Source organism: Lepidochelys kempii, chromosome 3 (assembly GCF_965140285.1).
Source record: "Lepidochelys kempii isolate rLepKem1 chromosome 3, rLepKem1.hap1, whole genome shotgun sequence".
NCBI classification, from domain to species: domain Eukaryota; kingdom Metazoa; phylum Chordata; order Testudines; family Cheloniidae; genus Lepidochelys; species Lepidochelys kempii.
This window is the reverse complement of record NC_136382.1, coordinates 171,383,507-171,404,544: the sequence shown is the minus strand read 5'-3', so window position 1 is coordinate 171,404,544 and position 21,038 is coordinate 171,383,507. Positions and strand designations below refer to the sequence as shown.

The following is a 21,038-nucleotide window of genomic DNA, read 5'->3' as shown; positions in this document are numbered from 1 at the left end:
ATCCAGACCAAAGTATTACAGCCTAAGGGAGACTAGACTATTATGTGCCACATGCAGAGAATAGGCGGGACCGAGGTGCACCAGCACCCATGGCTCCCACAGTGGCAAGGAAATGATTATGTGAGATATACTCAGGTAATCCTGGCAAGTGACCCACACCCACACACTGCAGAAGAAGGCGAGACCCTCCCATAGGTCACGGCCACGCTGACCTGGGGAAAGTCTTTTCCAACCCCACACATGACGATCAGTTAGACCCTGACCACATGAGCAAGAACCAGCCAACCAACCATCTGAGAGAGAGACTGCTCAGTGCCACCTCAGAGCCCTGGCCCACCCTGCCCCATGTCCCATCTCCAGCCATGGCCATCTCTGATGCTTCAGAAGATGGAGAGGAAAAAAAAAAAAAGCAACCCCAGAATACACTGGCTGGGGGAAAATCACTTCCTGACCCTTGCAGATGGCTGAAATCCTGAAGCATGAGCTTTTAGAACATAAGACCTAAACTGGAAGTAAGCCTGGAGTTTCTTGAGTCCTGTTCCCCACCATCACAAGCAACCCCATTATACAATCACACTCATAAATTTGTCCAAATTTCTCTTAAGACTAATGTCACTTTAGCACCCTTGTGACCAAGATGGAGTCTGCTCTGCAGGCAGCTCTGGCCAAGAGAAGGTGCGCGCAAGAAAGCAGGAAAAATCCCTTCGACCCCCGGGGCACCGGTTCCAAACCCCCCTGAGTGAACACACACCCTCACAGGAAAAGTACAATGGATATAACAAAAGGAGATATTTATTTACAGAGGGATGAGAGGAGAAAAACAACAAGGGGAAGTATAGGAGGAGCAGTAGAACAGGGTTACATCCAAACCAAGGCCCCACAGGCCCAGTGGTAGCACAGTCTGAAAGGGCAGACACCGAGCAATGCGTCTGCACACAGAGTTCAGGAATCCTGAGCAAAGTTCCAGTCCAGTGGTGAGTCTTGGGTGCTCCTGGTCGCCTTCAGCGCCAGTGAACTTTCCCCAACAAGCCCTCTTCTGCTGCTCTCTGTAAAGCCACACAGAGCGACCACCTCTCCACTCAACTAGCTAGCAGACTCCCTCTTTATTCCCAGTGCAGAGTCACAAGCCCCAGTACTCACAGCCCCATGCAGCTCTGGGCAGCCGTGATACTGGGTCCAGCTCCGGCCTGTCCTTCTCGGGCAATTCCTCCCCCCTGGCACAGTACTCCTCCTGGCTTGTGTCCTCTATCAGCAGCCCTGTCCTTCTCAGGCAGGTTCTCTGCTGCTTCACTTTGTCGGGGCCTGTGGGCTGCCACCCTCCTCTCCCCGGAGCTCCAGCTCCACACTCCCAAGTTTCCCTCCTTTCTCCCACTGCTCCCCCTCCCCCTTAGGTAAAAGATTTAAAGGGGCCATCCTCTCTAAACCCCAAAGGGGTTACACTAATTAAACTATTGGGAGGCTGTTCTAGAATCTCACCCCTCTCCTGCATTGCCATCAGATCGGGGGAAGTGATTATGCCCCTCTATTCAGCATGGTGAGGCCACATCTGGAGTATTGTGTCCAGTTTGGGGCCCCTATTACAGAAAGGATGTGGACAAATTGGCGAGAGTCCAGCGGAGGGCAATGAAAATTATTAGGGGGCTGGGGCACATGGCTTACGAGGAGAGACTGAGGGAAATGGGCTTATTTAGTCTGCAGAAGAGAAGAGTGAGGGGGGATTTGACAGCAGTCTTCAACTACCTGAAGGGGGGTTCCAAAGAGGATGGAGCTAGGCTGTTCTCAGTGGTGGCGGATGACAGAACAAGGAGCAGTGGTCTCAAGTTGCAGTGAGGGAGGTCTAGGTTGGATATTAGGAAAAACTATTTCACTAGCAGGGTGGTGAAGCACTGGAATGGGTTACCTAAGGAGGTGGTGGAATCTCCATCCTTAGAGGTTTTTAAGATCAGGCTTGACAAAGCCCTGGGTGGGATGATTTAGTTAGGGTTGGTCCTGCTTTGAGCAGGGGGTTGGACTAGATGATGTCCTGAGGTCTCCTCCAACCCTAATAATCTATGAGTCTATGATTCTATGATGGTTAGAAACCTATCTAATTTCCAGTTGGAATTTATTCATAGGGAATTTGTTCATAGAGCATGGCTATAGGACCACACAGCTGTTGCTATTCTGGGTATAAGGCACAGAAAGGATTTTCTTAAAAACACATTTTAATCTCTATTTTTAATCTCAGAATTTCACAGTGGTGGAACATTGTTTAGACAGAGATGAGCTGTACCTTGTCAAATCTCTATGGTAAAATTCAAAATCCCTTTGGCCTACAAACATCTCTCAAATATGGCAGAAACACAATTCATGATAGTGCATAACTTTACTGACACTCATTGGAGACATCTTGCATAACCCAGTTACCCCTTTGCTACCTGTGAGTAATCTCACTGTTCTAATGCACCACATACCAACATGAGTTTGCAAAATTGTCATGAAGTCCAGACACACAATCCACTCACCCACCAAATGGCATTTTACTTGCCCATTATAAAACCCATGACTTGTTTCCAGGGAAGTAAAACGTTGCAAGGCTGATAGATCAATGACACCACTGAAAAGCATACGCATCAAAGAGGCCTGGGATATTCCCAGCCTCAAAGAACTCCAAGTAAGATTTTGTTTCATTCCTGTTTGATTTGAGAGAAGTCTGGGGAAAAGGCACATGGTTCGTCCTAACACTGTCACCTATCCCCTGTGTTCTCCAACTGCTTTCCTTCTGGCCCTCAAACTCTCTGTCCTTCCATCTTTCATATTTTCTTTCTTCTCATCTGCTTTCCATACTCTTTTCATTCTCCCCAGAGCTTATCTATTTCCAGTTGCTCTGTTTTCCCTCTCCTCATATTTTCTCTCTTGCCTTTCCTCGACTAACCCATAACTCTTATTTTTTAATTTCCTTTCCTGCTCAAGCCACAGGCCTAGCCAATAAAAAAATAAAATGGAGATTTTTTCCTAAAGGCTAATTGGATGGATTCCTGGGAGCTCTGGGATTCATCAGAGCTATCAGCCCTCTTTGCTTGGGCTACCCCATTCCTTTTCTCTTGCAGTTTCTGTCTTCTTTTCTCTCCCTTCTTCCACACTTCCTCTTCTCAATGTCTCCCCCTTGGGCCATGACTTGTCCCACTGGGGACAAGATTCTTTTGGGGCTTGGGAACCGAGCTACTGATTCTGTGCTGCTCAGATCTCTCTGAGGAACGCAGAGCTGAGAGCCAGGTGGAGAGAACTACTGCAGCCTGTTTCCACAGGGGATGCTATCGTGCACAGCACCGCAACACTCTAAAGGAGGCAGGCTGCTGACAGCAGCGCCATGAGGGAGCTGCAGATGGGCAGACAGTCTGTGGGAGAGCAGCCAGAGGGCTTTTAAAGTGTTGGCCGACCAAGACTAGAATTTTTGAGGCCACCTGCAGTGAAGGACCCTAGCAGATACCTTGGGAAATACTTTGGAAAAGCCCAGTCTCTGGAAATTCTTCTTGCCCAATTGTCCCTGTTTGACTAACCAGCCAATACTTTATTGAAAAATCACTGTAGTGTAAAGGGAGCTGGTTTCAAGCTCATATCCCACCCCTCCTTTCCCCCTCTCTCTCTTTGGTGCAGTCACCAGTCAGGTTTGGGGTTAATCTTACACACATACAGTCACATAGCCACTCACCCTTCAAATGAGATTGTGATGCAGTGATCTCATTCTGTGGGTTACCCTTCTGTCTCAGGAGCTCAGTGGAGATATTCACTTGGGTTCCAGCCCCAACCCACCCCAAAAGGCTGGGAAAATAAAACAAAGCCTGCAATCACATTCTGGACATGGAAGTTCTCAGCAGCTGCACAATAACATCTGTTGCAGATCTAGGGAGGCAACAATAATGCAAATGGGAAGAATAATGTTCTTTCTTGGGAGATGTTTAAATTAAAATGAATTATTAAGAGATGGCTCTATCTTGAAATTTTATCTTTATCAGCAAGAATCTCATTGTGAACTTCTCTCTTCCCATCCAGCAGTAAGTCCGTCAGCACCAACTGAGTAGTTTTCCAGTCTTGTTTCTATTAAAAGGCAATTTTCAAAGACATCCATAATAGATAATGGCCATGCAGTCCTTTTGAGGCCACAAATTTCCCTGAGATTTTTTTCCTGCCTCCTCAGACCCTCTTTGTATTCAGCTGAACTGAATACTGTAATACCTTTCTGGGGAATTGCCAGGAGAGGGAACAGAATCTTCCCATAGAGAGGCCATGTGAAAAGCGCCTTGATTTCAATGATCCAGACAATGGAAGCTTTTTCCTGAGGAGTCTCTTTTCCTTGGATTCTGGCATTGAAATGTTGGATTCAGAACTCATTTCTAATTAATATCAGGAGGGAATGGGTTAAAAACTGTTTGCTGTATGTAAAATGCAACAGATGCTGTCATTTAAAGAAGAGGAACCCCCAATTAGAAAAGAGGCTAGAAATTATGCACCCTCCACCCTATATGAAACAAACAAGGGGGCCAAAGTTATTCAGACAAACCCCACAAATCCTTACCCACTAAGCATACTGTGTGACCCTTTAATCAAACAGACTCTGTACCTAATGACAAACTCCAGTGAGTTATGTACGGAAACTGCATCCATTCACCATCAGTGCATGGGGAATTCAAGTAAGGGACATCTACTGCCATCTAAGATTAGTTTTTTATTTGTTGTTTTGAATGAGTGGCTTCTGTGACTCTAATATCTGTAAAACATAGGTTTAAAGTCCCAGGTGACTAACCACTGCTTGCCGCTGAATTCGAAGAGGTTGCACTGAACACGTTTCACAGGAAGGTATTTCCTTTGTTATTTCACAGTATGAAAGATAAATTGCTCCCATGGCTTAGTGCTTTAATTTTTACTATGCTTGGAGGAACTTGTTCAATTTATACCTGTCAAACATAGCCAGCATAATGTTTTATTAAAAAAGTGCTGAAATACAGCAGAGAAAGTTTACAGAAGACTAAGAAGGAGGATGATCCTAATGTCTCTGTGTCTAGAAAAGCCTGTTCTCAAAGGCCTATGTTGCAGTTCAGTGCAGCACATACGTTTAAAGCAGTGTGTGGTCTCCTTAGCATTTTTCCTTTCCGTTCATTTAAGAAAGTGGCAAATTATGCCAGGTTCAAGAATAAAATTCTTTGACTATTTTACAAAATGGCCTCTATCCAACTTTAGTATTAAGTGTGGGGATCATGCCTGCTGGCGACTGAGATGTATTAAAACTGCAAGAATGTACTTTTCACTATTTGTGCTGGGTTGTTATTGTTTTTTGGTTTTGTTTTTATGCCGGGGGGGGGGGGGGAGGAAGGTTCTTGCACTTTATTCAGTTTAGACGATAAAATAGACCTAATAGTTTCACTTTTCTTTCTTGTCACCCTCATATGAAAGTGCTATACAATAGAATAGAAAATAATAATCCCTCTACAGGTTATCTTTAGAAGAGAAGGTTACTCACCCTGTGCAGTAACTGAGGTTCTTCAAAATGTGTGTCCCTATGGTGCTCTGCTTATCACTCGAAGAAGAACTGCCCCATAGATTTTAATAGAGAATTATATCCTTGCTATAGACTTTATGGGATGGCTAGAAAAAGTAACCTAAAGAAAGAATCTCTCTCTCTCTTACCTGCTGGAGGAATGAGACAGTTTCATTCCAAGGTTTTTGATTAGAGCTGTGTAAAATTATCTTGATGCTTCACCTGGGTAGGCAGTCCATCCGCTTTTCATTAGTTTTGGTGTCCGTCTCCTGAGTCTTTCTGGAACCAGAAACTGATATTTATAGTCAGTTCCCTCCCTACATGTTATCTACAGAGCTGCAATGTAGCCAGGGCTGGTAAAAACCCGGAATTCCACAGGAAAGTTTGACATTTTTAATAAAAATCATTCTGCGCTGAAATTTCCAAATTTCCTGTGAAACGGGAATTCCAAAATTTTGTTTTGAATTTTTGAAACAAAACTGATGAGGCTCCCCGAGTTGTCTGGAGACCTGGCAACCTTGAGAGCTCCCGCTCCGTGGCAGGGAGCCTGGCAGCCTGCCAGTAAGCTACTGGGCAAGCTGTCAGGAAACTCGTCCAGTTTCCTAGGAAACCCTGCCTGCTTCCATCAGAAGATTTGACAAAACCAACACATTCCCACAGAACATTTCAGATTCGTTAAACTGGCATTTTCTGACAGAAAAGCGTTCCATTCAGAAATTTCCAACCAGCTCTAAATGTACCTAACCAATCATTTGTGACAATCCTTCATAGGAACACAGGCACTGCCATAACAGATCAGACCAGTGGTCCATCTACTTCAGTGTCTTGGCTTTGACAGGCATCAGCATCAGAGGCTTCAGAGAAAGGTCGAAGAAAACCTAAAGAGGAGAATTATGAAATCAGCTTTTTCTTACGTTTTTCTTAACTCCAGGCATTTAGAGGCTGTCTTATGTCCTGCAGCAGGTGTATCTATTTCCCTCATACTATTTTTGTATCCTACCTGATATTATATTTATTCATATACATGTCTAGGCCTAGGTCCTCATGACGGTCAGAACTTCCACTCAGTGTATTTAAGGGAGAAATGGGTCAGAAATCAGCTTTAATAGGACAGCTGGGGATTCCCTGGGTGTAGGGATTCCTTCAGGACTAGGTTTTAGCCTGGTATATTGCTTACAGAGTATTATATAACTAATAATCCTGTATTTCCATGCATGTCAGCAATACAAAATATCTAACATAAAATACAACCTATTTATGGTTCTGTAATTATAGAAATTTGAGACGCTTGCTGTCTGCTCTCATTTGGACAAAGGTTTGTTAGAAACAGTATGAAGCTTTGCACTGGAAACAGCCATGTATCCTGCCATCAGACCCAGATTAGAGTTCACATGCACAAAGAGAGGTATCTTTTAGTCCAGGTGACTTTTATTTTAGAGTTAGGAAAACCATACACAAAGAAAGAACAAATATATGGCCAGATGCCTGGGTGAGGCTGAGCCATGGTTGGCACAGGACCTGAAGGTGGAGAGGGAAAAAGATGGCTCTGAGCCATCTTTCTGCTCCAACGCTTCTAGGATTGACTGGCAGGGGGGGTGGAGGTGGGGGTGGGGAGGGGGTTGTTTGGTGCCCTATGTAAATTACGAAAACTTCCCTCTTACTCCCAGACTGCCTTCCACACCAGGGGGGACAGCACCAAGTGGAGCAGAGCTTTACCCCACCTGACATTTCTCCTCGTTGGGGACAATCTTCCATTACCCCTTTGTGGCTGCACTCTGGCCCTTTTGCCCCTTTTGATTAGCACAAAACAGGCAGATGGATGGTGAAGGATCTGGCCCATGAAACCCTCATAGCAGATAAAAGCTGGAAAACATGACCAGAGTGAACCCTGAATGCTCAGAAGGCAAAGGAAAAGAACCCAGATGTATTATGAATTCACATTATTTTTAAGTCAATTTCATGAAATTGGGGGAGGTTGATTTATGCTTTTTGAAGATTTGGGATTGGCAATACTGGGACCACTATACAGGGGTCATACCCAGCAAGCACGTTCTCTGAGCAAAAGTTACTGGAGTGATTAAAGAATTCCTATCAGATGTAATACATGGTATCAAACCTGAAGTTACAGGATTTAGTATGAAGACATTCATATTTTTCTCTGCCTCTTTAAGAAGCAGGAATATACCTGCTGGTAGGAACTCAGTAATGTTGGTTTGGGTAGCTATAAAGAAAATCGTATGAGAGTTTGAATCTGAGATCCCCTCATGGCTTCACTGTAATTAGGGATGTTTGAACTGGTTCAGAAAAAGGAAGAGACATCCCAAACATCAGAGTCCCAACAATGAACTGAGCTCTGCAATGACCAGAGCCTCCCCTTGTTAAGGATAAATACCAGACACTTGCCTGATTGACCCCCCCAGCAGCTACTTCTCCTTGAACCCAGTCCTCAACAGATGCACAAACACACACGCCTCTGGTGCTATATCTGTACATCTATCACCAGGCTTCAGCAGATCCAGCAGGCTCTGCTCACCCAACAGCAGCTGCCTGTAATTGTCACATGCTCCAAAGCGTGCCTTCTCCCTTCACCAGACTCCTGCCACTCCCCGCAACCTCAGCACTCATCTCCCTCCTGCTTCTGCCCCAAAGCCAGCGATCTTCCACTTGCTCCCTCCTACTGTCTGGTTCCCTTTCTACCTTGGTTTCAGATTCCCCCTCTCCATATGCACCAATTCACCATCACATCCATAGAATCCCTCCAGCCATGGCTCCTTTCCATTGTTCAGTTCCCTCTCCACTCCCCCACAACCACACGCTTTCTCCTGCTTCTCCTTCCCCCACAGTGGCTCTCAGTATTTAGAATCAGGAGTTACTGGGAGCCACTGCCTGTTACCTAGCTAATTGAAAAAACACCGCATTCATCACATCCCCTCCTTTAAATTGACCATTAAGGAGCCAACTTAGTTGGTTCGAATTGGACTGTCAGCCTGAGCCAAACACTGAGAGCTGCTGAGCCCCTGCCAAGCAGCTGTAAGTCTCATGGAAGTCAGTTTTTGAGCATTCCTTCATCCTTGGGAATGGCAACTGCTTCACAGGAACTGAGCACATCCCCGGACTTAGCCTGGTGCAAACTGCCCTCTGTACACACTATTCCATGCAGTACTATAGGTGCATGGTGTATCCTTTTGCTTCTTATTAACACTGTGGGCTATTGGTAGGGAATTCTCCATGCTTTACTGAGATGTTGAATCAAAAATTTAACTCCCACATATAATTTAATTGTAAAATAAGCACTTTCTGCTACAGAAAAAAAAAAAGGTTTCCAGGGAAACTACGCAGGGTGCTCTGTTGCAAAATGAAGTTTTTTATTAATGGATTCTGCTCCATTTTTGGAATTTAAAAAATGTTCCTAGTTCACAGTGCTGAAGCCTCACTGTAAACACCATTTATTATTTGTCACCAAGAAATAAATTCAGAGCATGAGACACATGACAGGCTAGAGCACTGCAGCAATGCCGTACAGACTGGGCCAGATTCTCGGCTCTGGCCGAGGAGCACAGAGAACAGGTTGCAAAGAGTGGTTCAAGCAGGGAGTGTGGATGTGGCATTATCGTCACCCTGTAACACTGAATAGCTGAAAGGCGCACCATCGCAGGGCGAGGCATCCCAGTGTTTTCAGAAGATCTGTGGAGACATCGTCTACTAGACCTGGTGCAAGTACAATAGGCACCCTCCGAGGACCCACTCACTGGCCCCCACAGATAATGTAAGTCTGGAGAAAATGTCTCCCTATGTACTCGGTACCATCACCATGGGGGGAAAAGCCCTCACTGGGAAAGGAGAGGGGGGCTCCCAAAAAAAACCCCACTCCAACCAAAATTGGGTACGATCAGCTCCCCCTTCCCTTCATGTCTTATTAGTGGGGAAGGGGAGGCATCTTCTTGGGGTTGTAGTATGTCTGCTCTGCTAATGCCCACGTGTGTTCTGAGTCACTGAGAATGTCTCCCAGGTCCTATTTGTCAGATCATGTCTACACTGTTTCACACGGTGCTACAGAATCAGTAAGGTGCTGTTGTTAATTGGTAGGACATGGCTCTTCTCCCATGTTCACTGGTTTTAACTAGTGTAACTCCATTGACTTCAGTGGAATTCCTGCTTTCCACCAGTGTGAGTGAGAGGATGATAGGCTTTGTGCAGTGTGGTCTACAGAACAGAAAGAGTCTGTAGACTTGCCTTGAGCCTTCTGTCTCAGGTTATCATGTGTGGCTGAGGAACGGTCAGAGCAGTTGGAAGGAGCAGCCCAGACACACAGACTTGCACTGTCAGATATGGATTATGTGGTGGTCACAGGCCATAGCCCCTTACTTGGCACTGTCAGCGTGAGCTGTCTTGCAAAATGACATTCCAGCACTTCAGGTGAAACCCCACCCTCTGGCATACAGATAACAATGTACGATGCACAGAGTGAATGCTCTCTGAGAACACATGCCAGTCAAGGCAACAGCCGCTGGGACAGACTGCAGCGCAGGGAATTCCTCTCATAGTTGTTGGCCCGCTCTCGAGAAGCAGGACAGGGGGCTGAACTACCACATCTAGCATGAACTGATTAGTCTCATAGCCTGTGTGTACATACAGCTTGGGGAGCTAGCTTGAATCCAGCCAGCCCAGGTAACAACAGCAGTGAACACAACACAGTGCAGGCTTCAGAGTGGACTCGCCAGCCAGGTACATATGAGGGTCCCTGCCAGGCTTGTTCTGCCTGCAGTGAAGCTCATGATATGCTGTCTTCAGTGCCATGGTTACCCACGCCTGTTGGATTCAAGATAGCTCAGGTAGGCAGCCCATGCACAGCCTCTGCTGTGTAGACATGCCCATAGACAGAGGGAGGGCTGTTTGATGAGGGACATCCCTGTTCTCCTCTGCTCGTGTGCCTGTCTTGGGGGAGAGCGGGTAGGAACTGTTCTCCAGCTGCGCTTAGGTGGCTTCGGTCCCTTCGGAGCATTGCCAGTTGGCACAGGCTATAGCAGCATTCAGGCTATTCTAACAACTGACAGGGCTGGGCCAAGAATCAGACAGCCATAACCAGAGCCCATCCCCAGCTCTGCTTTGCCAACCAGAACTTGGTGAAGCAGAAAATCTGGCCTGTAACTTGGAAAAGACTAAGGAGACCCCTCCCACCTAGTAATATGGGAAGGGCAGGATGGTTATGACCCTCTGACACCCATTTGTGACCTTCCTGTGGATAGTGACCCCAAGTTGAGAGCTTCTGCCTCAGAGCAATTGATTCAGGCTGTCTGCAGATTCAGGCAGGCATCACTACCTCTGTTTACACTCAGTTCATGTTTTTGAGGTTCTCTCTGTAACAAGGACTAGAAAGAAACATTTTCTGAACAAAAGTATAAGAAAGGGAAGGAGAGGATGGATGGTCACGATCCCCTGGAGCCTCTTCCTAACCACTAAGTTGACACCTCTGGAACTAAGATAACTGTTATAACATAAACTGCTTTGTGAAGACAATTTCATGTCTAAGGGCTGGTCTTCACTACGGGGAGATCGTGGGGTCGATTTAGCAGGTCTAGTGAAGACCCACTAAATCAACGGCAGAGAGCTTGCCAATCAACCAGGTACTCCAGCTCTCCAAGAAGAGTAAGGGAAGTTGACTGAAGAGTGTTTCCTATCAACTCAGCACAGTGAAGACATGGGTGTAAGTCGACCTAAGCTATGTTGACTCCAGCTACGCATAATTAGGTCGACTTACCCCAGTAGTGAAGACAAGTCCTAAGTGAGAAACACCAAGGCATTGTCTAGTAGCTAAGATGATGGTGTAGTGTGGGGCAGGAACTCTGAGTTGCTTGTCTGGCAACATCAGAAAGACCAGAAGGAAGGAAAAATCTCTCCACTAGTACACAATAGCAGACAACCCGAAAGAGAAGAACCATACTGCCAGGGGAAGTGGTTCTTAGCAGTTACGAAAACTCACTTTAAAGAGAGAAGAGACTGACATGATACAGTTGTAGAAAAGGGAGCCCAGTTTGATAAACATAGCCACAATTTGAGCTTTACAGAAGCAATAATGGGCAAACAACCCAGAAAAGGATCTCAGTAAGAAACCTGAGAAAGCTGACTGCTGATAAAACAGGCTGCTGTCTCAGACAATCCCAGCACTAGCTGAAAAGGGTTCTGAAAAGACCACTCAATAGGACAGCAGGGACCTTACAGATACAGAACCTATACAAGGACACCACATTTTTAGAACACATTGTTAATAGTCAGGAGGATAGCCACATCAGAAGATAAAAGTACAAGAAGCAAGATGATATTCCATTATTACACACTAAGGATATGGTAGAGAAGTTTGCAATAGGCGGTGTCAATCTTTATCTGCCTTTTTATATTTTTGTTCTGGAATTCATGCTCTTGATAGGACCTGGCAACCCTGGAGTGGGTGGGGCTTCTTTAAAACAGGAGAAAATATGAAAGACATTTTCTGGGATTATGCATTACAAACGCCCAGGGGCAGATTTTCTAAAGTGCTTAGCACCCAGCAGCTCCAATTGCTCAATGTGGAAAAGATCTGTGTTGGTGTTACTGAATTCAGATGAATTCTATAAAAAAGCATTTCTCCTCATCTTCAGATAGAAGTTTATGTACAGTGGGAAGGTAATTAATGTTGAAATCTTTTGTGAAAATGACGTTAGCGGGCCAAAAGCCTAATTGCAAGGAGTCTAGAATCTGAGTGCATGTTTCTTTGTTACTGTTTTGCACCTTGTGTAATCATTTATAGCTATCCCAAACTAGAGTGATTGTAAAATGCTACCAATTTTTGCAAAGCTAAATAACTATTCAAGGTGCAGAGAAGTGGAAAATCAGGCTTTATACATTTGCTGTGAATAGAGTTGATACGTATAGTGGCCAGCATTGTCAAATTTGGGTGCTTAAAGTGAGCAGAAGTCAGTGGAAGCTGCAAATACTCAGCACATACGAAAATCAGGCCTCTATTAATGACTTGACTAAATATGGATTTAGGTAGAGATTTTCAAAGGAAGCAAGGTGCCTAACCCTCTTAGGATCCTTTGAAAATCCCAGCCTGGGCTGTGTAACTTTAGTCACGCAAGTTTGAACACTCTGGTCAGTGTGTTTACTTGAATATTATCTTCCCAACTTTTCTAATTCTGCTTGCAGGAACATAAGTATAAGTGGCTGGGCTCTTTCATCAACCTGGGAAAGGAAGCAAACACCCCACACAACTTATAAAGGCTTTGCCTTAGGGCACAGTTTTTTGTTTGAACTCAAAACACAAAATAAAGCAACTCAATTGACCAGCACTGGCTACAGTCCCTAAGAGTCTTTTCCCTTGCCAACCAAGGGAAAGGAGAATATAAGCTTCCCATTGCTGCTTGGGCCAAGCTTCCTCTTACTTATATATCCCACCCAGCCATGTGAAACGCCTGGATCCCTTAACCTTTTTCAGGCGGATACTTCATCTTGTCACAGTAACACACATTTGTTTTACAGTCATGCTGTGACAGTCTACACTACTATGGTCACCACTTTTACAAAGCTACGATAAATCTTGTGCAAAGCATGCCTTGTGAGGTATCATTGGAAAAGTCATAATCTGTTGACCATTACTGTCTTGAAATGTATGTATCATCATTGTATATGAAGGTATGAGTTTTTCCTATATATTTGTTACTGAAACATGTTATGAGTCTGGAAAACTCCCACAGACTAGCTCTTCAGTGGCAACAAAGGGGTGACTAACACCCAGCCAGGTGTTAAGTGATCATCACCAGCCATTCACCAGCAGGGGAGTTGTAAACAAGAGATTTACAATTCACATGAAAGACAGTTGCTCCAGCACATACACCTTGGGGCTGCCTAACACCCATGACACAGCAAGGATCATTCCAGCACCTGGAGGAGAGAATAAATAAGAGAAAATGACATCACCATTCCTCCCCTACCTACACTGAAGGCACAAGAGAAAGCTGTTTGGAAGAGAGAAAAAACGTTTGGAAGAAAAAGAAACATTTGAACTGGGGGGAGTGGTCCTAACTGGAACAGCTTTCTAGTTAGCACAGACAACTGTAGGTTTTTGGGTAAGAGAAACCTTATTGCTTCAAATTTCACTTAGCCCGATAAAGTTTAGAAAATAGCTTGTGGTTTTTAATCTTTTATTTCCTTTTGTAACCAATTCTGAACGTCTATGATTATACCACTTAAAATCACTTAAAATCTGTCTTTCTTTAGTTAATAAACTTCTAAAGTTTTATCTAAGCCAGTGAGTTTTTGATTGAAGTTTGGGGAATCTACTCAGGTTACAAGGGCTGTGGCTATTCATACCCTTTATGGTGGTCTGACGAACTAATTCATGAGCTTACTCAGATCAAGGTGTTACACCACAATGACCCCTCCCTCAGGGGGTCTCCTGGGGAGGCAGCTCAGCATTGTATGTTGCTAACGCTGTTGCAGGCATTGCAAGGCATTTTGGGAAGGGTTAAAAGTGTGAGTGTGGAGTGGAAGATTCCTTTGCAGCTTGCAAGAGGCCAAAGGGGGAGGAAGGGAGAAAGGTACAGGTTAACTTGACACTCCAGCTAGGTCTGAAGATAAGACGCTAACTCCAGCCCAAGGCCACAGCACACATCCGACTCTCGGCTGCCTGCCAAGAAAGACGGGGGCCTGAATTCCACCCCGACCAGCCGTGAGAAAGGAGGATTCAGCTAAACAGGACTGCAAAAATTGCAAAAACTAGTAAGATGGCAAAGGCCAGTGAGGGAGAAAACAAAGTCTCGCGTCCCTAAAGCCGGTGTGTTTTGAGAAAGCTGTGGAAGCCACAGAAGGCCGGTTTGAACTGGTACAAAGAGCACGGGGAACAGAGGTCCGTTAACAAAATGCCCCCAAAAGAACCCAGGACTTAAAACCCTCCTAAGAGCTGAAGCAAGTTGGAGATCAACTTGAAATTAGATGAAGGTTTCTAACCATCAGAGGAATGAAGTTTTGGAATAGCCTTCCAAGGGAAGCAGTGGGGGCAAAAGACCTATCTGGCTTTAAGATTAGACTCGATAAGTTTATGGAGGGGGTGGTATGATGGGATAACATGATTTTGGCAATTAATTGATCTTTAAATTTTCATGGTAGATAGGCCCAATGGCCTGTGATGGGATGTTAGATGGGGTGGGATCTGAGTTACTACAGAGAATTCTTTCCTGGGTATCTGGCTGGTGAATCTTGACCATATGCTCAGGGTTTAGCTGATCACCATATTTGGGGTCAGGAAGGAATTTTCCTCCAGGGCAGATTGGAAGAGGTCCTGGGGTTTTTCGCCTTCTTCTGTAGCATGGGCCATGGGTCACTTGCTGGAGGATTCTCTGCACCTTGAAGTCTTTAAACCATGATTTGAGGACTTCAGTAGCTCAGACATAGGTGAGAGGTTTTTCGCAGGAGTGGGTGGGTGGGATTCTGTGGCCTGCGTTGTGCAGGAGGTCGCGGACTAGATGATCATAATGGTCCCTTCTGACCTTAATATCTCTGAATCAACACTGGGCCCTGGACGGCTTGTGCACAAGACAGAACTCTCGTCCACCCTTCCCCACCCCCTCTTTTTTTGATGTTACACCTGGGTGTGGCCAGCCTCGGGTCATGCGTATGTGAGTATAAAAGTGGGTTAGAGCTGGGGCACTAGCGCTTTCTTTCTTTCTCTGAGTGACATGGGGGTGTTCCCGGCACTCACCACTGTTATTTTATTATTTTATTAATAAAGCTTTAAAACTTAGACCCTTGGTGTACTCCTTCATCTCCTCCCCTAACAAACCTGTGGCCTCAACCTGATCACCTGATGCCTCAGGCAGATTGGTAACAGAAATCTGTCACAAAGGGAGTCTTGAGCAGTGTAAGACAGAGATATTTCTGGGGTGCAAGGCTGGGGCTGGGGGAATTTGCTCGTGTCTTTCTGTACACAGTTCATGAGTGGCTGTGAGAGCCTTCAGGTAACATAGGGTGTGCCTTCATGTGCTAATGGCTGTGTGAGAGCAAAGCCTGAAGGGGCTGCTTGTCATAGCAGAGCAGTGTGAGAAGTACCTTGTAGAGAGTTAAGAGTTAAGTAGAGAGTTAAGGGGGCACAGCAATTCCTTAACAGGTTGTACCATGGGGCATGTCACACCTGGACACTGTAAAGCAATTCTATAGGCTTAACCTAGTATAGTGTCCACAATCAAATCTGTGCCCTCCATTGTACATGACTTGCTATGTCAAAAATCGAAAGAACTGTTTGAAAAAAGTTGTATGATAATGTGCTCATCCATCTCTTTTTGTGCTTGTCCAACTCTTACTTTTAATGTTTCTATCTTGTCCAAGTTATGGAAGGAATTGGAAGGAGAACATGGTAAAGGTGAAATAAAGTATCTGTCAGCGTGACCAGCTGTTAACCAAAATCTACATTTCATTCAAAGATAGAAAGAAAATTACAGACCACACAATGTGAAATCTAAGGGGCTGCAGTGCAGTTCTTGAGGGAAAAAACCCCCAATCTTTAAAGAGTCTTTAGTGCAATCAGAAGTATTCCTTTAAAATGTATTATATGCTGCTCACGTCTGGGTATTAAATAAATTTAGCTGATGATTTGTTACTGTGAAGTGCTTTTGTGCTTGTATCTCTTGATTGGTGTGTGGGGAGGGGGGGGGAATCCTATAAAATGTGCAATGAGGATTTAAAGCGGGAATCTGAGGAAAGCCTGCTGGTTAGCATTGAGAAATCTGAGTGCATTGCTCTGGAGAGGTGCCGAAGGTAAATCCCAGCTATCTGCTGTGACAGAAAGGGGTCAGCGATGATGGAAAACTATTGTAGATGGTGCTGGAATGGAAAAGTGGAGTAGCTCTGAGATTTATCTGACCAATACAGTTGTTACCAGCTACTGTCTGCTCTCTGCTCTGTCTCCACAATTGGGAAACTCAGCAGGAATTCATTAATTTAGTGAACAGGACCTTTGATGTGGTTGGATGTCACCACCACTACTCCTGGACAGGATTGTAATACTCCAGGGAGCAGAGATAGGGCAAACATAATTTCACCAGAGATGTACGGCATCCCTAAGAAGAACTAAAAAGATACATGTATACTGAAAGGGGTGGGGCAGGATTCACTCCCCTGGGGTAACGATGGCTTCTGCTGCCGTAACTCAGAGCAGTGGGCGGGGAGGGGGGCACAGGGGCAGAGCAAGGAGTACAGCAGTGCAAGGAGCCCACAATGCTTGCTCTGCAAGGGCAACCGCAGCTAATGAGCAGTCTCCTGAAGCAGGCACTGCAGGCTGGGACAGGGCTGTAGCCCAGTACACCCAGGGGATGCATTGATTCCACCAGCAGGTCTCCTAAGGTGCCCTGACCACACATCATGGCTGCCTTTTTCCAGTAGGACCCCCAGGGAAGTTATTGATGCAAACACTGCTTGAATCCAAGGCTGCACCCACTGCAACAATGGGGGAAAAGTCAAACTCATAGAATCTATACACTAATAAAACACTTTAAATCCTTTTCATTCTCCCTCCAAGGCAGATTCCCAGATCCTGTGAGAACTTGCAAGGATGATCATGCATGTCCATTAAAATGTTTCTTGCAGCTGCTATCTTGGATTCAGTCCCTTGAAGATTTAGTCTTTTACGACCACTTTTGGAGCTTTGGAAGCTTCAGCCATGACAGTACAAGTTGGTAGTTCCTCAAGCCTTAGCTCCCAAATATAATGGACTGACAGAGTTCTTGAGCACGTACCACAGAAGGATGCTCCAGCGGGTTTCAAATCACAGACTGAAAAGAAAAGGAGCTCTTTGTAAACACTGATCTCACATCTTCTGTGTGTGTTTATGTATTTATTTTGCTGTCTAAAATTGTGTCCATCCAGAGCTCTGGGAGCATATATTATGCACGTGTGGCTGCTGTCAGGGATGTTTATTTAGGCTAGCCAGACAGGTTGTTCTCTTTAGGAAAAATCTGGTAAAAGAGAAAAAAGCTCTACATCTGTATCACTTTTACTTTTTTTTTTTTTTTTCCAGATCTTAGGCACAAGCTCTGACAGAAACAAGTGACTTTTCAGCCAGAAGTCCCTCCTTGTACATTGGCCAAACAGGACAGTCTCTACGCAAGAGAATAAATGGACACAAATCTGACATCAGGAATTATAACATTCAAAAACCAGTAGGAGAACACTTCAACCTCCCTGGTCACCCAATAATAGACTTAAAAGTGGCCACTCTTCAACAAAAAAACTTCAAAAACAGACTTCAGTGTGAAACTGCAGAACTGGAATTAATTTGCAAATTGGACACCATCAAATTAGGCCTGAATAAAGACTGGGAGTGGATGGGTCATTACAAAACCTAATTTAACCATACTAATTTCCCCCTACTGTTACTCACACCTTCTTGTGAACTGTTTGAAATGGGCCACCCTCATTACCACTACAAAAGTGATTTTTCCTCCTTTGGTATTCTACTGTTAATTGAATTGTCTCATTAGACTGACCCCCCACCTGGTAAGGCAACTCCCATCTTTTCAAGTACTATGTATAAACATACCTGCTACTGTATTTTCCACTCCATGCATCTGATGAAGTGGGTTCTAGCCCATGAAAGCTTATGCCCAAATAAATTTGTTAGTTTCTAAGGTGCCACAAGGACTCCTTGTTGTTTTTCCTGTTAACTATGGCATTGGACTAAGACTTAGGAGATCTGGATTAAATTAACTTTTATTACACACACTTCCCAGGTGTCTTTGAGAAAGTAACAATCTCTCTGTGCCTCAGTTCCCCTTCTGTAAAATGGGGATAATACTTCCTTACCTTACCTAAAAGACAGCTACTTAACCAGAAAGTATATATGGAATTGTAGCCTAAACATATGTTATTCTTGACTTACTTTCCTACTATTCATTGCAAAGCAAGCAATGTTCTTCACCCTCTTCTGAGTTTCACTACCTTCTTAGCAAGCTTATTGATAGGAAAGGAAGGGATATTAAAAGGAGTCAACAACAGGCAAATATGTCATAATAACAGAAGATGCCATAGCTGTTATTAAAGAAATCCCACAACAACTTAGCTAATTAAATCCAGATTTTTTCTCATTTTTTGCTTCTGCTCTGGTATAATTGCTTTCTGCAGGACCCAGGAGGTGCTGTGGGGATGGTGGCAGTACAACACATAAGCACAGTCTCAATCTTTGGAGCTGCTGTTGGGCACAAGGTATAAGTTAGGGCAGCTTCTGCCAGCTGGTAACAACTTCCAAGGGGCCATTATGCTTAATGGGGATCAGGGGAGCAAAGCAGCGTGCTGGCAAGGCTCTGACATACCCCTCCCCAGGCAGTTGGTGAGGAATGGGGAGATGTTTGCTTAGCTCCTTATGTCTGATCTATACCAGCCAGGGAATCCTGTCGTATGAAGGAATCCAGAGCCGCCCAGTTAGGACAGCGGTCTGCCTGCTATGCACTAGCTGAGCAGCACATAGGGGATTGAATATTTGAGGTAACACCTAACTCAGGAAATATCTCTCTGAATAACTGAATCCTATGGGTTGAACAAGCACATCATTATTTTTGTTCTCACCTACATGGGGGTTGCCGCCCTGTTTTTCAGTGTCATCCCTGTCGGATTCACCTATGGAAGGTGACACTAAAGTGAAATGGCATTGCAGATCCCATTGGGTTCTTGCACCATTTGGGGATTTGCCACTCCTCAGCATCCACACTCCCTGGTCTGTACAATAAGCTATTGCTTGAATGCTGGGAAGGCTTGACAAGTAGCAGTACCGAATTTTAGGAAGTAATCTCTTGTGTTTTCTTTTTATGGAGCGGTTTCTTCACCTCACACTGCTGATTGGGACTGAGGATAGTTAGCACCACTATGGCAATATTAAGGCACTTCAACAACACACATGCTAGATGAAGAGTTAAAATACATTTCCTGTGGTCTCCTGAATTTTACAGTTTTCAAGCCTGGAAAAAAAAATATTCTGCAAAAGCTATTTCTGTAACGCTGTTCAAGAAAGGCAAGAGATGGGGAGAGACTGGATTTATATCCCAGAAAACAATGGTGCCTAAATGAATTCCCCTTCTACTGATGTGAGGAAGTCACCACCACAATGATAAAACTGAAGCTTTACTCCTGCCCATAATATAGCTCCTCTCCCAGCAGGACATGAACTAACAACTCATCTTTCACAATTCTCAGATAGTTACACCCACTTGTTAAGTCCAGAGTTTTGGTTATTCAAGCTTGTCTACACTAGGATTTCCCTCCTAACATTATTACCAACTCATTGGTAGTAGCAAAAATCAGATCACTAACGTAGACGAGCTACTGGCATTTTAATTATTGTTTCCTCTAGATGTGCTTGGGCAACTGACCTTCCAAGTATGGAACAGATGTGATTCTTGTTCTGTGATGATATACACTGACAGCAAAAAACAGCATTGTCTGTTGGTCCTGGGACATAATAATCAGTGCTGGATTTAGGAGTTTTCAGACTTCCTGGTAGATTAATCTAGAAGGGTCCTCTAGGCTTCCACTCACCTGATCCGTGCTTTCATGTCTTGCAGTTGTTGAGGGAGGATGACAGAGCCCACATAAGAAACAGAATTATTTCTGAGTCAGTAAACACTGTCTTCAGTCCGTACACTTCCTAAACTAGATCCAAAGGATAAACTCTGCTTCCATCAGTTTAGTCCCATAGTTAAAGGGGGGAGGGCACAAGGAGGTACTCTGCCCCTTCCTCCCAAAAATTTCTTTGCCCCCCCTCCCATAGAAATAAAATATGCTCCAGTTTTTTTCTCTCAGTTTCTTAGCTGAGGTCCCTCAGATGAATGATTGTAGGCCTAAGGCCACAGAGCAGAAGTCACAATTCCGGTAGCCAGCAAGAGCTGAACAGCTTATTATTGGCCATGTTTCAGCTAAGTGAAGTGTGGTGACATTACATTGCTGCTATAATAAAAGATGTGAAATCCTGGTAAGAAAACTGCTGCAGGGAGGCTTACAAAATACACAAACTAGCACAGTGGAGACACAGGGTTCTGTGCTGGAGTTTCTGTGACCAGACCCTGCTTACCTGTCTGGAGAGAAAAGAAGAGAGCTCCTTTTGAACTGAGAGAGAGAGGAGATAGCTCCTTTTGGAGCATGCGAGGGAGCATGGATGGGCTGACTAGCATTGAAATGCTCCTCTAGAGCCCAGAAGAAACCTTAGCTGGAGTGTCCAGGCTCCAGAGAGTACGACATTATGGCAGAGTCAAGGGGAACTCCTAGACTGACATGTAATAGGGTTGTGAGCAGCATTTCTGTTAAAGCTGATGAGGCCTTTTGTTTTCCATGTCAGATGTATGCGCACCCTGACTATGCTGGTGAAAGGGGAGCTGATATGGTTGTTTATCAAATCTTGATTTTGCCATTGGAAAAATGCACTCTCTCAAGGCAAAGGTTTAATCAAACATGAAAATTGCTTAGTCCGCTTGAACATGATGGCTGATTGGACTGCAGCAAGAAAAGAGAA

General features: G+C 44.7%; 1 long non-coding RNA gene across 1 annotated transcript in view; it reads left to right on the top strand.

Moving 5' to 3' along the window:
• Positions 1-18,122, top strand: part of LOC140908327 (uncharacterized) — a 117,485-nt gene extending 99,363 nt beyond the window's left edge. Inside the window, exon 3 of the long non-coding RNA XR_013635515.1 lies at positions 17,559-18,122. This is a non-coding gene — a long non-coding RNA (uncharacterized LOC140908327). The remainder of the gene's footprint in view (positions 1-17,558) is intronic.
• The last annotated feature ends 2,916 nt before the right edge of the window (positions 18,123-21,038 follow it).